This window comes from Plectropomus leopardus, chromosome 12 (genome assembly GCF_026936395.1).
Source record: "Plectropomus leopardus strain MGB_pleo_1.0 chromosome 12, ASM2693639v1, whole genome shotgun sequence".
Taxonomy (NCBI): Eukaryota; Metazoa; Chordata; class Actinopteri; order Perciformes; family Serranidae; genus Plectropomus; species Plectropomus leopardus.
The window spans coordinates 19,823,634-19,843,897 of NC_142187.1; the positions used below are offsets into that span (position 1 = coordinate 19,823,634).

Below are 20,264 nucleotides of genomic sequence, written 5' to 3' on the forward strand. Positions count from 1 at the left end.
TAGTTGTGGGCTGTAGAGACTGAAAGGCTATAAAAGTCCCATCCATTGACTCTGTGAGGACAAACTCTCCTCCCATCTCCATTGTGTGTCTACATGCCAGCTTTTTAGAGCCAAGTTAGCGTTAAAGTCACATTTGGGCTCCCACCCCTGCCATTTAGTTCCCACACGACCTTGCGGAGATGCGAAAGCGGCCGTGCTGAACAGCTGCCCGCTGGGGCGACAGATTTATGTGGGCCAAATCAAACCCTCTAAAACTCCCAACAGCTGACCTGTGCGGCAAAGTGAAATAAAATCACAATGTGCATATTATTGCTCGTCTGAGGCTCTCGTCCTCTCCAGTTCAAGGCTCCAGCTGTCATTAGTGTTCATAATAAGAGCTTTCCCATATGCTTCTGTCCACAGATGTTATGATTGGGATGTAGCATGTTATGACTGCACATTCCCAAACAGTGTTACGGGTCAAGCGGGGGACAGCCTTCGCAGGAGTGCTAAAGGGAACGAGTTGCCAGAGAGTTGCGGTTACCGGTGCTGACAGAAATCAAACATGATCTGATGTTAACTGGACTTGGCAGGCTGAAGTGACAGAGTGTACGCTGACTCTGCTATCCTACTTTCCATCAGGTCAGTTGACTCAGAGGAGAAAAAACAACAAACCTTACATTGGAGTGTGTTTGTTAAGATCTTGTCGCTCATAGTGGTGTTTATCTTGGGAAACATGATTATCCGCTTTATTGCTGAGAGTTAGATGAGAAGGTTGATCCCACTCTCATGTCTGTGCGGCAGGGATGCTCGACTCGCTTTACTTTGGGGCCACTTTTGAAAAAAATGACCGGAGGCCAGGGTCCAGTCGCAGCACCCCATACATGTTTATAGGATTTTAGGACCTTTCTCAGATTTTAGGGGCGTTTCTATGATTTAAGGATGTTTCTAGGATCTTAAGACATTTCTAGGATTTGGATGTTTCTAGGATTTTAGGATGTGTCTCACATTTCAGGATGTTTCTCAGATTTTTGGATGTTTCCAGGATTTTAGAAGTTTCTAGGATTTTAGGACATTTCTCAGATTTTATCAAATTAGAGGCTTAGCTAGGATCTCTGTCGGGGGGTGTGGGGGATCCTCCACTGGCACTTTTTTTTAGATAAACAAGTTCTATTTTGATGCTGTTTTATGCACTCTGGCACCTTATGTACACTAAAAATACAACCAAAGAAAAAGAATTCACAGTGTGAATCACTTAATTTTCATTATTAAATAGGAAATGGTTGGGGTGGGGGGGGCAGATTTGGCCCATGGGCAGTAAGTTGAGTATCACTGCTGTACAGAGTATGAGGCTACAGCCAGCAGATGGTTGGTGGTGGTAATAGGTAGTAGTAGGTATCACTCACTACTTCCATCATAATACGACATTGTATCAGTTATTTAGGCAATGGAAAAATATTTGATGATATCATAAAATCTGCCTCAATTCAGTTTGTAGTCAGTTCTAGTGAGGAGCCTGTGATCAATATGACCAATGTTATATGCCCGTTTAAAAAAAAATCATTTAGGAGAAGCTCCTGTCTTTTTTGCTATAAGAACAATACAAATAGCCTTAAAAATAGTGATAAAAACACTAAAGTTAACTTTAAACACACTCCACCAACACACATAAAACACAGCTTAACAACAAGAACATTTACAGGGTTTCCGCAGTCATGGGAAATTTGAAAAGTTATGAAATTTCACAGTCACATTTATGTCATGGACATAGCAGATATCATTTAAAGTTTTGGGAAAGTTATCGAATTTCACTGTGTGTAATGAAATTGTTGCACTAATCCTCTGTAGATGACCCTCCACTTAATGTCTAATAAGGGCAATTTTATTTTCTGTAGATGTCGTAATTAACTCTAATATGCATCATGTGTGACAGTGTTTTGTTAACCATCATGTATGTTTCTTCATTTTTTCCTATTTCCTCAGTTTGAATCTGTTTAAAAAAAAACAAAAACATTATAGGCCTTAAGAAGTCACAGAAGAGCTATAAAATTTTGCCCATGAAAATATGTCAGAACCCTGCATTTAACTTTAACAAAAGTATGAAATTGGTTCAATAATAACTGTCAAGGTTCACAGACAAAACAATTGTTTTTTTGCTAGTCACCCACAATTACCTTAAGCTTATTTTCATACATAAATTAGCTTAGCAACTAGTGCATTTTCCTCTGCTCATAGCTTAACAAATTACATGTATTATTCATACTTTTTCATACTCACCCCTGGTTTGAGTCACTGCATCTCCTGACAGAACAGCACAGTTGAATTTTAGCCAGCATGGTTTTTTTTTAGCCCAACCTTGTTGAAACAGAGAAGCTAATGTTGCCATAGTGAGAGCAACAAGTTAGTCAAGTGAGATGCCAGGCCAGATTTGTGTTTTTTAATTTTTTGAGTGTTTATTGCATAATTGCAGTGTGTGCATGGCACGTGCTCTGTCTGTCAACCTGTCTATCCCTTCTTGATTTATTTCCAAGAGGTGAATATGAATATCTTTTTTTTCTGTTTGCCATTACCTTCCTGGCGCTGGCATATTTTGACATTTTGACAGTGACACAGAATTTCAATTTGCCATGGGATTTTCAAAATAAAGGGGTACTGTTATCTCAGCAGTGATGATAGATAAATGGGCTCTGATTTGAAACGCTGATGTCGGATCATTGATCACTGAATCGATATATACTGACCCAGACGGATGGATTGTTACACCTCTACTGGTAAGTGTAATCTGCAAAAAGCAGGGCACATGGGGAAACAGCTGGCCCGGCTCTGTGAAAAAGTAACAAAGTCCACATACTAGCACTTTTTACTCTCTTTTAACTCACTAATTAATGTTTTATTTGTATGAACTTGAAATGCTGGCCATAATCTTTGCCTAGTGCCATCATTTTCACTGAAATCTTGTTTTACTAGTGAGTTACCATGTGAAGTCACAGAAGTGAATGCACCTGGCTAATAAATATCATGATAAAACACAGTAATTTGTTGTTTTCCTCTCTTTTTATATGGCTTAAACAAGCCTGATTAAATGTATCACTTAATGAGCCCCCTGTTTCCAGTCTATATACAAAGCCAATCTAACTAGCTGCTGGTTGTAGCTTCAGTTTTACCTCATAGACACCTGAGTAGTTACAACCTTCTGGGCCAACCATTGGCAAGAAATCAAAAGTAAGTATTCCCAAAATTTCAGGCCAATCCTGTAAGAAAGGCTTTTTCTCAATACACATATTGCACCAATGCTAATAAGAGGAATCCAATCCCCTTAAGGCAGTGTCCTGCAAATAACTGCCAGTGCCATAAACATGTCCCTTCAAAACAGATGTAGTGCATATAGCCTTTAATGTGATGCCAAACTAATACACGGGCCATTTTTATCGGCAATATTTAATTCCCCTCTGCTGTGTGTTCTTCTGAAAATTCCCTGTTGCCAAACACCATGAAAAACATCTGTTTTGAAGAGACCGAGAACCGCTGTGGCATTGTTTATCACCTCGGGGGGTATTTTGTTGTTGATGAAGCTGCTGCTGTTTAGTGTATTCGTGAAATGAGATGGTCAGACCCGGCTCTCAATATATGTCCATGAATTTACTCGAAGATTTAATTCAAAGAACCATCTAAAGGTGGCTGATTGAAAGGTCCGTGGAGATGGTCTTAGTTCCTCTTGGCTGAGCTGATGGGAGACGGGGAGATAAGAACGCCAGACCTGACTATGATTAATGGGTTGGTATTGCTACACGTCTCATGCAGAGCACCAGACACTGTGTAAATTATGCTTAAAATACGTCTGAAAGCACTTTGTACTATTCCTGCTCGAGGCCCCTGTGTTTTACCGTGTATTCATGACATCAGAACAGAAATAATTTGACAAGTCTTTGGCAGGTGGAGGGTTTTTAAAGGACAGGAGCGGGGAATAGGATGGGACAGATTCCGATAGTGAAGCCACATTGCCTGTATAATGTGTCTTAAAGAGAAAAAAAAATCTGATTTAAATTCACATATACCACTACCATCTCTCCACCTTGAATTTTCTTTCACCCACTGTGAATGCCAGCATTTTTTGACCTTGCCTTTTATGCTGCATGCTAATTTATACAAATGTAAGCATTTCTTTCCCCTTCATGCTCTATAGCTGGAGCTTGTTAGCTTTTTCTGGGTGGGTGAGGTCCTGCCTTGAAAACACCCAAATCTCTTCCTCTCTCTGTCAGTCCCTCGGGAATAAGGAGTGTGTGAAACTAGAGGAGGGAGGGGGGTTGGCGGCAAGAAACTGAAATTAAAGCTTTGCAGCGGTTCACTGCCTCCTCACTTAAATTAAAGACATTCATGCATTTTGAAAAGGGATGAAGCATTTTTAATGAAAATGTATACAGTGTGGCAAATGCCTTTGTAATGCTCTGGTAATAAAAAATTTGAGATGGGCAGGGTAGAAAAAACAGGGTAATGTATTTTGGAGGATAAACAGAAAGGGTAAACATTACAGAGGTAAATAGTTTGGATATGTGGCTCCCTCATCAAAGCTAATGCCCTGCTGTGTAAATTTGCCAAAGTCTTTGTGCGTAATTGATTCGCGTAGAGGATGATAAGCTGTGTTTTGCGATAAGAGGATGGTTCGAGGACAATGTTGTTTGAGGAAAAATTGGAATTTCAATCCAAGTATTTCATGCAAAGGACAAAAGTAAATGAATTATCACAAAGAATGGGTTGAACATCAAAATAATCAGACTTCATTTTAGCCACTAATACTGAATCCAATTATTCTCTTCATTCTCCCTCAGCACAGTAATAAAGTGCATCTGAAATCCCTGCAGAATATGAATTAGCCGTGTTTCTAACATCTAGAGGTTAATGATATGAAGAGCTGCATGTGTACTTCATACTTGATGACTAAGTGCTCTTGCAATCAACCCCTTCAGGCATATGGTGCAATCCCAGGAAAGTCCAATGAGGAACACCATGCGAGTTCCTATATAATAATGAACAGTCACAGTCGGTGACAGTCGTTTGAATTTTCAGCAGCATCTTCTTATCTGAGAAGTAAATATGTTGAAAAGGAAATTTCTGCACTCCTCTTCTCGCCTCATTCCACCCTGCTGCTGGAGAAAATTCCTCTTGGCTCTCCTCTCTGATGGAAACTTTATTGAAGCATATAAGAAAGAGAGAGACAATAACATAAGCAGGCAGATGTTAAGGCGAATGAAAAACATCACAGGATCTTCTTTACAGAGGCTTTAGTGCTCACACTAATATGCACCCACGTGTAGAGTACATATCTGTACAGACGCAGCCAGGTGCCACTTTATCAAGCAAGGACAGCAGCACGTATTCTTCCCTGTCCTTTTAATTTGTTTTCAGCAACAGGAGGGACTGGGCAATAAAATGCCAGTTTAACACATGCCAATGATTTCTTCTTTAACCAGTAGCTTGTTTGCAATCGCCTGATTATTGTGATGCACAAAATTGTAATGAAGGGCAGGATGTGATAAATCCATATACTGCGGGAATTGGAAATAGAGACGTGACTACATAAGAGGGCTGGATGAACCTGTAAGAAGCACGTGTTGTAATAAAATTGAAACTCAGGATGGAAGTGATCCACACAAAATGAAGAAAAGTGATTTTTCTCACAACTGGACTAAATTGTTCGGTGCAGACATGATTGTTGTTCGGGCTAGGCAATATGGAGAACATCAAATATTACTATATTTTGATCAAATACGTCGTTGGGTTGATTTTTGGTGCTTTCACAAAATATTTACAGTGACATTTTGATAAATAATCACCAGAAATGTGGATATAAAGAGAAAGAGAGTAAAGGCAAATAATATAACAGCTACAACAGTCTGATGAGTTCAGACAATGACAAAATGACATTTTTCTGTAATGCAGCCTTTAAAACCAAAAAAAGGAACCACTTTCAATGTTCAATATCTAAGACAATATCATCTCGTAATGATATATTGCCTAGCTCTTACGGCTGTTACAAATTACCTTGTCCTTTCACATTAATAGCGAGGGCTGTTGAAAGTATATACTTATTTTGTGTGTGGTTCAGTCCACCTCTGACACAACTGCCAACTTATATTTGGCAGCATATGTAGATGTGCTTAAGTATATTTGTCTTTTATATTTTAATGGATGCAATGCTGTTAGGCTAATGTTACTAGCTACAACAGCTACTTAAGCTACTATTTTCTACCTAATAGGTCAACTGTTTCGTGGTCTGGTGATACGTACCGAAAAATGTTGCCATATGGCTGAAATGCTGTATGGGCAACAGAGGATTTTTTGGCTGCAATACCACAAATGGCCACTGGGGAAAACGTGGAAGCAAGGCTGAGCAGCATTTCTGGTAGACTGCTTACTGTTTTTGGGACGTAAAGTAGCCTTTGCTTTTACTGAACTTGATCGATTGAGACAGCTGTTACAGGGCAAATTATAGACCTTTGTGCAGTGTTGGTTGCCTTTGCCACCCTATTTTATAGCTAGACAGCAGACCTTTGCATGACGTCATATGCAAAGAAGCCACTGTGTTCAGCTTTTCGTCTGTCCGTCTATTGCTTACCTTCTTGCTTGCCTTCACATACTATATTAAGCTGTCTCTCTCTGATTGTCCTTCCTTTCTTCACTCAGCATGTGGCGTTGAGGATATGAAGGCTGAATCATCGTGCTGCAATTTTAAACAGGGGTATTCCCAGGAATAATTCAACAAAAGTAATAAAGAGTGTGCGGCCTGTTATGAAATCTGAGCAATATCCGAGGCCACACATACAGCTATCAGTACACAATAGAGCACATTTTACATCAGACAACACATGTGAAAGCCTGTAATCCCTTTCTCAGCATTCTTTCTTCTGTCCGTCATCTCACAGCAGTCCTCTGCCCCCGGTGTAATTACTAAGTTAGCAGAATCAACCTCTGTGCCTCTCAAATTGCAAATTGATGAAGTCACTAACCTAAATTATAGCTTTCATGCTTATTGTCACCAGAGAATCAACACATTTGATTGCAGGGATACAGTGCTTTGTGTATCAGTTCTTAAAATTGCTTTTACTGAAACAGCAGAGCTATTGTGCCACTAACAGATTGTGTGTAATCAAGACATGGATATCTCTTTATAAGAAGAACCTGATAAGTCAAGAGAATATGGATAATTTCTGTTTTCTGCAGCACAGCAGAGGTTTCACAACAACCCTGACAAACAGAGTAAAAATGTGGCAAACATTTTCATCAGGGGTGTTTATCTGACAGGTGCAGATGCACTCACACAAGCACATGCATGCAGATGGCATCAAATACCACATTTATACACGCAGGGCTTGGCTAGTAGCAGAACATATTTCTTTTAATAAATTTGATGCACAAACAAACAAAATTTTGTCATATTCCAGTTTTCCAGCATTACAGATGTTCAATTCGTTAAAAATCAAAAGCATAAGTTAGTCTGAAAGGACCAGTGAAAGAGGAGATAAAATCATGCGGCTCTGCTACGGTGTCAGACTTTCAGGCCATGTCTACACCAAGATGGCTGGCTGTGACACTTTGGACCAGGCAGCAGCAGATGGCAGTGACATGTTTGCATTGGTCTGAGGCCGCAGGGAGAAACAAAACAAGCGGCTGTTCAGTTGCAGGAGACAGGAGAGACTGTGGAGAAAGCTTCCTAATGACAGGCAGATGATGGCACCCTTAAAATAAAGACTCCGACACTGGTGAGAATGGCGGCCACAAACAGGGAGTTTATAGACAGTAAGGGTAGCCTGACCACCCAACCGAAGTAACATCAAACCTGGTCCACACAAAGAAATATTGTAGCCATGAAATACTAACGACTGACAATGACATCATACATGTGCAACTATTGAGCAAAACCTGTATGCAGAGGTGTAAGCTGTCCCTATTGTTGTCCTGTCCTGAAGTGAAAATGACAATTTCTACATGTTAGTGGCCAATTAAGTATCAAAAAGTTTTGAGTACATCTCTGTCTCTTCTCTCCTTAGTTTTAGTTTTGTTAGGTTGAGTGGGTGGCTTGATCTGTCACCGAATGGATACAGCACGCACAGTAGCAGTTATAATTGAAAAAATTAATTGCTCTCTGGATTTCTTTCTTTCAAACGTCTTAAAGAGAATTCAGTCACCGTTCTTTACTTGAGACAATCCAAAATTAGCTTCTGTGATTTTACTGTTTGCTTCCATGAAGATGTTGCTTCATAAGACAGGGCAGTAGCGAATATTGTAGGTTCTCATTTTCACCTTGTCGCAGCAATCTTCACTTCTTGTTGTACATCAGGATACATGAAAGCATTGTTTCTCAAAGTGCAGCCTGCAGACTAATGGTAGCCATCAGAGAGTAATTTGTGTGACCCAGAACATAAAATACATGCATTATATTTTACTCATGTGCTGTCCATTTCCATACTTTTACTTTCAATAGCTTTCATTTAATTTACCAGGTGATTGCATCAAACTGCACCCCCCTAACAAGCATCTTTCAGGTTCGGGATCACAACATTAATAGGTTCTGGTTGCAAGCCCAGGCTGTATGAAGTAATGTATTAGCTACCACAACATCATCTATTGTTTTTGGACTCGAGTTCATCATTTCACCATCGCCATCTTGTGTTTTTTGCCACAGGATTGCTTGGTAGTTGGTGAGGTGGCTGCTTTACTGTTGTCACAGTACTCTTGCACTTAAAGTGACAAATGTTAAAAGCTTTTCATTATTTCCAGATGTTTTTCCAGCAGTGGCAACTTTTAGGTCTGCAGTGGTTTGGTTTTCATTAAGACCTCTTGACCACTGTTAATTCCTTTCACATTGGAGAGCTGGTTTCAATGGAGAAAGGCGTCATGAATTACTGTTTGAACAATACAGGGAGTTATTAAGAAAGGACTGACACAGCAGGTATTTTTTAAGAAAGTCTTCTAAATTAGTCACTTAGGAGCTGCTTCAAACCTCGGACTACTCTGTTTCGTGACAGGACTTCCTGACAGAATTTGCTTGTTATATGAATTTCTTGGGTCAAATTAACCAATTCAAACCATCATGATTCCATGTACATATACAGTAACTGTGCTGGAAGGGACAATGTTATCTCTTAATTGTGTGTGTTGTATTTTAAAAGAGGGATAAATGGAAGCTGCATTTCAACTAGGGATAGATATTTGAAGTAATTTCCATATCCTAGAAAAAAAAGAAGTTGGAGTTTTAGTAAAAAAAACTTCTTAAAAAATAATACTAACCCACTGTAAGTATTTCATCTTTCCTATCATGAAATCACACAATAGAGGAAACTGCTGTAGGAAGATGCTGCACTTATTACGGTCTAAATGACTGTGTTACGGTCTGGTCAGACACTGCAGTGTAATTTCAATCAGTCAAACTTCCCCCACATATAAAGCACAGCTCATTACCACTCACCTCTGTGGACGTGCTGTTTTGTTCCCTTGATTGGAGGGCCTCAGCTCCAATTAATATCTTAGAAGGCTGACATTTCAAACGAGCCTCCGTCCTCTCCTGTTTGGAGCACATCGCCTCATTTAATGAAGGTGCACAAATAGGAATTTCTGGTGTGGATGACTAGAGGTGTTTGCCTTTGATCTTTTTTAATGTTGGCATATTTTATTTGTATCAGCAGGTGTTCGCTTTAGAAAATATCATCACCTGGTATTTTTCAAAAATGTGATTTTGGATTTTTTTGCACAAGAGTCAGGTTATTCATGAATGGGAATCATAGCACTGACTTAATGACTATGCAGTAAGTGAAATGCCTGTGTGTGTGTGTGTGCACACCAGGTATCTGTGGTGTCTAAACGCACTCACCCTACGCATACTGCTGCAGCTATGGCTGTATTACTTTCATATCTCAAACCTTTTCTGTTCCTTTAATGACATATTATTGATCGCAATATTCATTTTTTTCAGAGCCACAAATCACAATCTGAAAGGCAATGGTTATAGTTCCATTCATTGCTAATAAAGCCTAATACAAATTCAAACAGTTTACACAGACCAATAGGAAACATGGTAGCGCTTTGTCTAGACAGAGCTGAGATCCATTCACAGATTATTAGGGAGGGAAAAAGAGAGAATATGTGAAAAGATAAGAAATAATGTCAGAGCCTGTTTCATATGCAGAGCCACATCCTCTTCGCCATCAGTCCACATAACCTCTCTTCCCCTTTTTGAGGTGCGGTGGATTTCAAGCCAGCAGCTATCTCTTTCTTTCTCTCTCTCCCACATAATGTAGCTCCAGCTGGCCACGCCGCTTTAGAGATGTCACGCTGGGTCACATTTCCCATCCCCCTCGCACCAGGCCCTACAGGTTGTTTAGCATTTCAGACAGGGCTCTTGTGTTGCCTCGCAGCCGAGCACAAGGGCGCTTAGGGATGTCATCTCCTCAAAGCTAATTGGTGTGCCCTTCTCTTAACGAAACAAGCCCAGGAAATAAATAACTAATGTGCCCCTTGGTACGCTCATTAGCTAACTGCAAATTCGCTGTTCCACAACTTTTCTCGCTCTCACCATATCACTCCGTCTCACTCCATCTCACTCAGCTTTCACTTCACACTCCCAAGCCACCTAACACACACACATACACACCTACTCTTCCTCATTCAACTTTAGTCTCCTCCATTTTTCCTCTGTCACATTATCTCTCCCTCTGCCAGGAGAGATCAACGTAATGAGGATGTTAAAGATTCTGCAATCCCTTTGAAGAATTCTGAACTGGTTAAAACAAACAGCTCTAGTCAGGAGGAAATAAGAGATCTTGTTATCATTCCTGACATAAAAGCCACTGAAGGAACTGAAACTTGACACATCACTTTATTTGGGACTCAGTGATGGGTGGAGGCAAAGGAATTGTAAGAGCAATGTTACAATTAATGAAGTAGCTAGATGTTATATGTCTTTTAACTTCTTAAATTAACTAGCATGTTTATCAAAGTGTTACAGTGTGTAATAACTATCGTCTCTACAGAACTAAGAGCGTGCATAACCGGGGTCAGTAATTTAAACAGGAAATATTCTTTGAGATTGTGATGATGTGTGGGAAAATTCAGCCCTGCATTTTCCTCCAGTTTGCCCCAATTTGTTCCTGGTAGTTTGTCACTGAATGCCGGAAGGTGAAGCTCTCTCTTATTAGTCAGTCTACACTCCAACCCTCAACTATGGTCTTGAGCTCTGGCTAGTGACCAAAAGAATGAGATAGCGGATATAAGCAGCTGAAATGAGTTTCCTCCGAAGGGTGTCTGGCCTCAGTCTTAGAGATAGGGTGAAGAGCCCAGACATCCGAAGGGAGATCAGAGTAGAGATGCTGCTCTTGTATGTCAAAAGGAGCCAGTTGAGGCGGTTCGGGCATCTGATCATTATGCTCTCTGGGCACCTCCTATTAGTGGTTTTCCAGACACCTTCAATTGGAAGGAAGCCCTGGGGCAGATCAGGAATATGCCAAAGGGATTATATTTCTCATATGGCCTGGGAACAGATTGGCATCCCTCAGGAGAAATGTGAAAATGTTGCAGGGATGTTTGGAATGCCTCATTAGTCCCAGATGAGCAGTACATAATGTATAGAGGGATAGGAAAATTTTATGCAATAATAACATTTTTCCAGAGCTTTTGAATTCATATCAAGCATCATTCTTCAGCAGATTGAGTTCTCCCACTTGGCAGCAAGAAATTTCAGATGCTCATGAGACATGTGATCACGCTAACCCTTGTTTATGGTTTTATTCTGATAATTTCTTTCACAATACAGATTCCAATACTTGAACTTGTGTACTGGCAATTACGAAGAACCAGCCTGATACCACTGGCTCAGGTTAAAACCCTAAAGTGCTGAGACTTTCTAGTATAAAATATTGCCAAATTGCTAATGTTAATGATGTCAGTTCTTCTTTACCACTCCAAAACAGCAATTTCTAGTGGTTGCACAGCACAACTCTTTATGTTGGCTACTGTTTTAGAGCTGCAAAGAATTTCGGGAAAACTGACATTTTGTTTGGATGTGAAACTATTTTAAAGTGCATCGATTTGCCAATATAGGATCCAGCATTTTAGGCAGTATCAGAGGCATTTCCAGTACTGGTATCAGTATTGCAATAACTCCACTATTTTCAAAGATGCCTTTGCACCAATAAATAAATTAAAAAAAAAAAAAAAAGAAAATCTTCAAACATACAAGAGTTGAAGGAAAAATGGCAAGTACCCTCGTCGACTTTCCCACCCACAATAAGCCCAATTATCCTGGAAATCACACACAATTCCACAATGGGGAATCAAATTTAGTAGCTGGGCAGCCTTTACATTTGGGTTTAAAGGAACATCTTGACGTGTAATTTATTTTAGGAATCCCAATGGCTTTGTAGATATAGTTAAGTTTTGGATCTGCTAACTGAGAAGTATTTCTATAATCAAGATTAAGAAAGGTCTCTGACTTTCCTTGCTGCATTTACCTTGTAAAGATGTGTCAGTCTCCTCTCTGAAATATAAATTGCTTGATAAATTATTGCTTCTGGCAGGGAAATGTATTCTGCTAAAATGGATCTGGGTATCCCCTCTGCTACCTCGTGGCATAGAGAGATTTTTCACACATTTCCATATGAAAGGATACGTTTTGCACTTAATGGTAATGATATGTCATTTCAGATCGTAAGGAGCCCACATCTGGACTATCTCCCAGCTCCAAATCCAGAGATTTATACCATATTGCTGAATGGACATTTTGCTGGAATAGAAACCTTCAGGGCATAATGCTGGCTCTGATTTAAGACAGTGCAGGACAATGATGATATGGCTATCAGAGGGTGGCCCGTGGGATATGATATTGTGGGATGTGGGGATGGGTGTTTTGTGCATGTTTGTTGAAGAAAAAAAACAGAAAAGAGACCAGGGATTGGCTGGATATCCCCCTGCATCACATCCGTGGCTGTCTCATACATCCGTAACTAGATATTTTACCTGTACAAGAAGTTCAGCCGATTGATTTTGAAAAATCGTGAATCTTTGGAATAAAGGCTGGCTTACTGGGCTTAATTTTAAGGCATGGGGATATGTGGACACACAGCTCAGAACTAAGCCCACAGATAATCAAAGGATCTAACATGACTATACCTTGGTAGGAAGTGAGTCTCAGGGCTTTAAAAAAGAAAATATTTGATTTCTTCTACAATATCAACACAAGTTGCTCTTATTCAAGACAGTCCACTCCAAAGGCAAACTGTCCTTGGCTAAGCACAGGTCTTATGCTGTTGACACATAAGGCTTAAATTCTCTATTAGTGAACTATGACTGGGACATATCTATCTTTAAATGGAGGCACCCAACTTGATAAAAAATGAAAAACACAATGTCACCTTTTAATAGTTATCTCTAACCCTTTTATGAATCTGTCCTGTTGTAGAACACAGCTGCATTCTTGTAGTACCTGAGTAAGTAAAGCAAATGAAAATGTCACCCTACATGCCGTCACAAAGGGTGAAAGAAGATAAGAGAGAATTGCTAAAAGCACAATTCCCATTGGAGCTTGTGTTCAAGTACAAAAGGGCATGTCTCTCTCAAACCCAGCTCCTGTGGGGAAATGGGATGTAAATATGTCACTGCACACCATAGCACAAAAGCATACATGCAGACACACACAGCTCTAAGGTGGCTTTGGCTAATGAATGACTGGCAGAGAGGCATATATACCCATTAGTCTCTAATGACTAACTTTTAAAACATATAACCTCAGACTACAATCAAGCACTGTATTGATTGTTTAAAAGAGAAAATGCCTATAGAATGAATTCTCTTCTTTGTACCTACTCACTAATGCCTGAGTAATGTCCCCTTTTATCTATACAGCATGTAACCTGCATCCAGAGACCATGGCAATGAGGAATGTTTCTCATGATACAGCTATGGATGTTAATTACCTCACATACCAGAACTTTACATCTGTTGTGCACTAGCAACCAATAGAAAGGCTGCATCAGCTTAGTTTAGATGAACCGTGGATGTGGTGAGGCTGAGCAGCTATTTCTTAACTTAATGGCTCTGCCTCAGGTAATGGTAGAGAGCGGGAGCATCTTCCAAATTAATTTTGATTTCTGAGCTCAGCTCAAACCTAATCAGGTTTCTCCAGAGTGCCATTGCTTTGCTTTTATAGATTTCCCATAAATACACACATATATACCACACACACTCACTGCCACACACACACACACAACACACACACAGACACACACACACACACACACACACACACACACAGACACACAGACACACACACAAATGCTAGTATTGCAATATTTGCGAGGACCTACCTGTAATCCAAATCGCCTCCAAGCCCCAGGAACAGCGCTAGGCTGTGACCTGATTTTGATGTAATGGCTACACTCTCCATTACAGCATATCAATATCATACACAATCATTACAGAAGGAAAGGGTGTAAAATGAAGAGTACATTTTCTGAGTATCACAAACACACCAAAATGACTCGGTGTATAGTCATTTCAGCACTTTGATTCACTTGGTCCGATAGAATTCAAAAAGTCTCAAAGAACCACATCAGTAATTTATTTTATACCATTCATGTGTGCAGTGGGAGGGACCCCCTACTGGTCTAATGTCTAACTCGCTTTATGATTCAGTTATTCAGTTACATATAAAAAAGTTTCTTTTCTGTACCCTCAGTCATACGTCCTCATCATAAGATGAGACATTCTGGTTTTGAACTGCCTGTAGGAAGGATGAACATGTTAAGAGTCTGTCCATTCTTTACCTTTGTTTTCACCATCTTCTCTTCACTTATTTCACAGACTGTTGTTACTCATCTCAACCAGTTCTCATTCCTAGGTCATCAAATACCAATACTTTGTCACAACCCTCTGTGTCTGACAGCAATGCACAGAGCAGCCTTTGGCATATCTATATGAAACACAGCGGAAACCTAACCTATAAGGGGGTAGCCCTTTGGAAAATCATAAAAGTAGTGTTCATTTGTGAAGATTAACTTACTGAACACAACATTAAGTATCAGACTTGTTTGCCACAGAGCTTATTTTCTGCAGTGATCCAAATCCAATGAAAAAATCCCACTGTCTTTTTGTGGGATGCAGTGGCCGTGTTAACTTTTGTGTTTTCCAACAAAAAAACTTCATCCCTGCAGCACTCTACAGTATATGCATCAATCCTTCAAAAAATTGATCAAAGCCATCAAGATGCATTTTTTTGTCCCCTATAGGAAGATGCGTCACTGGGTGCAAAGCTGAAAAGATTATTTCAGTGTAAGAAATTGGAACAGGTCAATTTGACTTGCAACATAACAGAAAGGAAAAGACATCATGTGTTTTATATACACAGTCTTGGCAGACCAAGCTTCCTTGCAAAAAGTATGAGAGCTCAGAGAATCCCTGCGCATTTTAATAATTGAAAACTGAACTTTTTCCCATTGGTCTTTATGTGATGTACAACAATGTCTGGGCCTCATTTACAGTCAGGGCTGCTGAGACCACTTCATGCATTCAGATGTGGACTTGCTGCCAGGCTCGGTGCATGAAAACAACCAGTGGATTGAATTGTCAGGCTGGAGCCGTACTAAGAGGAGCCACTCTGCAGTGAAAAACGGAGTTGCAGACTAATGTCTCCCCTTGGAATAGCTCCTTTGCTGAAGACAAGACAGCAAGCAGTCTGCATTTTCTATCTAAAGGCATCGATGACAACAACTGCACTCTATCTGTGTCTGGGGTTGTGTGTTTGACACAAAACCCTGGAGAAATAGTTGGGATAAATTGTCCCTCAACAATCATTCTGTGAGACTAATCAAATCAATTCTTCAAAGAAATATGATTAAATGCTTTTAGTTTCAATTCTTTTACTATTACCATCTCGATATCTTAGAATTAAGAGTTATTGCTGTTTGATTGGACTGCAGCTGTATGACTTCTCAAAACAACACATGAAGTCTTTGTACGCCTCCTACAAAGAGACGACGGAGGTGGGGGAATGTTTGCCCTGGGGAAATAAAGTTATTTAAAAAAAGTTTTCATATTGTTTTTTCCAAAACTTAAAACACATGTCCAGCAGGTGGGAAAAAATGAGGGTTGATGTCATGACCTTGCCTCCGAGTCTGTTTTTAGAGAACCAGTTAGGACAATGGCAACCTGTGCAAAGACTGATATTTATGCACATAATCATACACTTGAGCCACCAGAGCTACCTGTCAAAATCAGGAACCAATCTGCAAGAGTGATTAGTTATGCCTGACTGAGTTTGCTGAACACTCTCCATCTGCATGCACTAGTAATGTATGGAATAAGCAGAGTTGGTAATAAGGCTGGAGACTGACAAGGTTAAGCTGATGCAGATGCAGGATAAACAGTTTGGCATGGACAGAGGTCACTAAGGTCTGACAGTTTGAAATGTTCTTGTAAGTTTTTTTTTTCTTCTTTTTCGGTAGGATAAAAAATGGCCGAAAGTAGGAGATAAAGACAAGTACATGCTAGAATGCCATGACTGAACTAAAGCTTGCATATTCTATAATTACAGTTTGGAGACTGATTTGTGGTCAAATTAAATGTAAAATGTGATGATAAGAACATACTGTATTTTTCCTGCAATTTAAGCTTTTAGAGCACGAGTGCATTTACAGAACTTGAAAGCAGGGGGAACTGATTCAAATAGAAACCTATGAGGTTACTTTGGGGGGTACAGTACTTTTAAAAACTAGAGGGTTTTTTGGAGAGCACAGGCCAAATGCCCTTTCTTACATTGTTAATGAAAGTGAAAAATATTTGTGTCCACCCCCCACTCAAATCTCACAATGTAAACATAAAAATGGAGTGTTATACCTACACTTTTTGGTTTGTTAAAATAAAATAAAAAATAGAGCAATCAGTAATACATTTCCTGTTAAAACTAAACTTAATTTTAGATTAAGATTCTAAGCATTGAACAATTTTCCTGTGAAAACGGAGGCACAAGATGTATTCAGTAAGTGTAAACTGCCAAAGCATTCCTAGGCGTCAAACACTGATGCTGGACATACCTGAGTGTGATAATTAGACATGTTGGGCCACTGACTTGAGTGTTGGTATTTAACAAGGTGGGAGTAAGAACGTGGTGAAATATTGGGTCAGAAGTTTTTGGTAATCCTGTGTCCTGTGTTGGTGGTGAGGGAAAAGAGGTCACACAGGTAGAACACAGTGCTCACCTTTGTAATGTTTGTTGATTTGACTTACAGCAGACTGAACCACACTCGCCATTTAAGATATCATCCAGGGACAGCACAGTGTGTAATTATATGACTTTTTTTGAATGACTTAAATAATAATTGTCTAAATAATTCTTGGCAGATAACGTCCTTAGGTGACATTGAGAATTCTCTCTGAATGTTTTTGACTATAAATATTACTTGAATTTATAAAAAGCCATGCATCAGCTGGAAGGCTGTTTGTCTGCCTTTTTTTCTTGTAGTTGGACAGTATCTTGATGTATGAAATGTGTTTTTCTCTTTTTACAAGTTAGAAGTTTTTATACCAAATCCAGGTACTGTACAGTAAGATTCCTCCGGTGCATGCGTGAAAATGGAACATAATACAATACAGTGACAGTAGACTTCTGCCTACAGACTGCTAAATCCATACATGCATGATCAAGATAATCTGCTTTTGCTCAGATGACTGACTGCTGAGGGGATAAAGGAACCTATAACAGGGTATCCTTGCGGCTAAAATGACAGCTGTCACTTACTACTTGAAGCCTCTTTGGTTATGTTGTGTGAATTTGACAGCAGCCTTTCTGTCTGTTTAATATTTCCCCAGCAGTTTCAAAGTTCTGGCCATAACTGGTTGGTACAACTTGTGTGCTAAGGTTGTTAAACCTTGGATAAATATTGAGAATCAATATTTGAATGCTGTCTGACTCACAAAGACTCTTTGTAATACAGCTATAGGATAAAGCCATCCCATCAGGAAAACTTTGTGTTATGATACACACTATAGTGGATGATTGTCTAGGAACGTTTTGATCATATGAATGAGGCTCTATTTACATTTATGTCCTAAAGTTTTTGGAAGTAGATTGTTGAATAAAAGCTATGCATGATTTTTAGTTTGTTGTAGATATTTTGCTAATATATTGACTATGGTGAGGGAGACATTGTCAGTGTCTCTGTGTGCTTAGTAAGTAAACTATAGCCAGTTGATCAGCTATGGCAAACTCAGGAAGTTGCTTATAACTTTCTTCAGAGCAAAATGATCCCATCCCTCCTCATATTTTGACGTTTGAGTATAAGCCTGGCAGCCTTTTGCATTTTATCTTGATGGAGAAGGTTGGGGGTTAGGTTTAGGTTGACAAAAACAACAAAAACTGCTTGGTTAAGATTGTCTAGACGTTAGTCATGTTGTTAATGTTAGTCACGTCAGTCACTCAAGTGACTCAGTGGTGGTTCTAGCACATGTGGTGCCCAAGGTGAGCCTTCCCCTGGTGCCGATGGGCCGATACTCATACCAATTTTTAAAGTAACAATTTTGTTCCCCCGTTGGGACGGTGCCCAAGGCGGCTGCCTATATCATTTATGCCACACGCTGCCACTGATGTGACTCATGACTAATTCGACATAACTCATTGTTGACATTTTGTTTCACATGGGACACAAACACCAGTCTTCTGGGTCTAAGTTCTGTGCTTGTTAGACCCACCTGTCCTAATCAGACTTTCTTGCTCTTTATACTACATCTATTGTGCTAACCGTCTAATAATGATGCAGATAGATTTACACTGAAGTTGGTTAAAAGCCTGTTGGGTCTCATGCAGATGTTGAGGGGTGCATTGTGTATCCATGTGTGATGCTGAGGACCACTCACCAAGCATTGATTTTTGATGCTGTGAGAGGAAGACCAGGCTGTTCCCAGATTTAGGTGGTCCCTTTAAGTTGGTGGGCACACAGTTTGGGAACCAAACATGGAATCCTGTCATGGACAGACTTATACAAATTTCTCTCCCTGGTTTAATACAGGGAGAAGACAATGATTATTCACATAACCCATCCTCACACCTGGTGTGTCATTTGGAAACTGACCCACTTCCTTATGCATGCTTCTTCCAGTGTTCAGTCTGTAACTGAAGGTCATTTATACCAGCTTAACAACACTAATAATTATCTGTGTTGTCATTTCAGGGTATGTCATTTTGTACCTGCACAGCCCCACCACTGTCAAAGTCATGTCTATGGCTCATCTGCTGGGGAACCCCTACACTGAAGGTAATGTAAAGCTTTTACCCTTCATACAATGGTTTTACCAGTGGGGCTAACAATCTACTATCATAACAAACATCTACATCTTGCTCAACTTGCTGAACTTTTGCTTGCTAATGGTTATGTAGGAAACAAGATCTGAGCATAAGATTTATGGTGAAACAGGCTGTAGAAACTAAAATATTTCACACTTATCATTGGAGCCTATAATATTTTTCCTGCTGCTTGACCTTCTCTTTTAGTCCCCTATTAGCTGTGGTCTTTAAACATTTTTGAAGTTCTACATTTCCACTGCTGCTGCAACCATGCATGCTGGAACATATTTACACTGAGGGGTGCTGCAAAGTATAAATATGCACGCATGACTATGTATGTGCACGCACCAGCACTGGAGTTTCTGGAGAACTGCTGGGATGTAGTTGCATTGGATGATTCTGTCAGCCTTTAGTATCAAAAAAATGTGTGTTCCCTCAGAAAATTTCTCTCTGGACCGCAAAAACTTTTAATATTTCATTTTGAAAGGTGTCTGACATCAAGTTGTCTCTTTGCTGAAGCCACTTATATGCCCTGAGCAAATCATAGTGTTATATCAACTCATCATCCGCTCCATTATTGGCTGCCATACTCACATCAATGGCTATGCCCCTGAAGTGGAAGTCCCTTGCGTATTGATCTAAAAAGCAGTTCCAAAACAACTGTCCTTGCAATTTTCTGATCTTTCTCAGTCTGTTCAGCCTGTCTGCATCATTGATTAGCTCCATAGATTGTATATAAAGATGGAGGATACATCTCCACTTACCCCCACTATACAAAATTGATATGGCTGCTGCCATCTTGCACTGGTGATGATATTTGGAGCCAGACTCTGAGCAGTCTGCAGTGTCGAATTCCCCCCAAAACACACCAATCACTGACCAATCACTAGCTGAGTCACTGATCGTGTACGAGATTAACACACAAAGCGGCCAATCATGACATCATACTCCCTATTTTGTTGCA

The 20,264-nt window shown here is 39.9% G+C and overlaps 1 long non-coding RNA gene across 1 annotated transcript in view; it reads left to right on the plus strand.

Annotated features, from left to right (window-relative positions):
* LOC148188092 (uncharacterized) overlaps positions 1–20,264 on the plus strand; it is a 197,247-nt gene that overhangs the window by 131,290 nt on the left and 45,693 nt on the right. Inside the window, exon 3 of the long non-coding RNA XR_015778143.1 lies at positions 19,188–19,271. This is a non-coding gene — a long non-coding RNA (uncharacterized LOC148188092). The remainder of the gene's footprint in view (positions 1–19,187; positions 19,272–20,264) is intronic.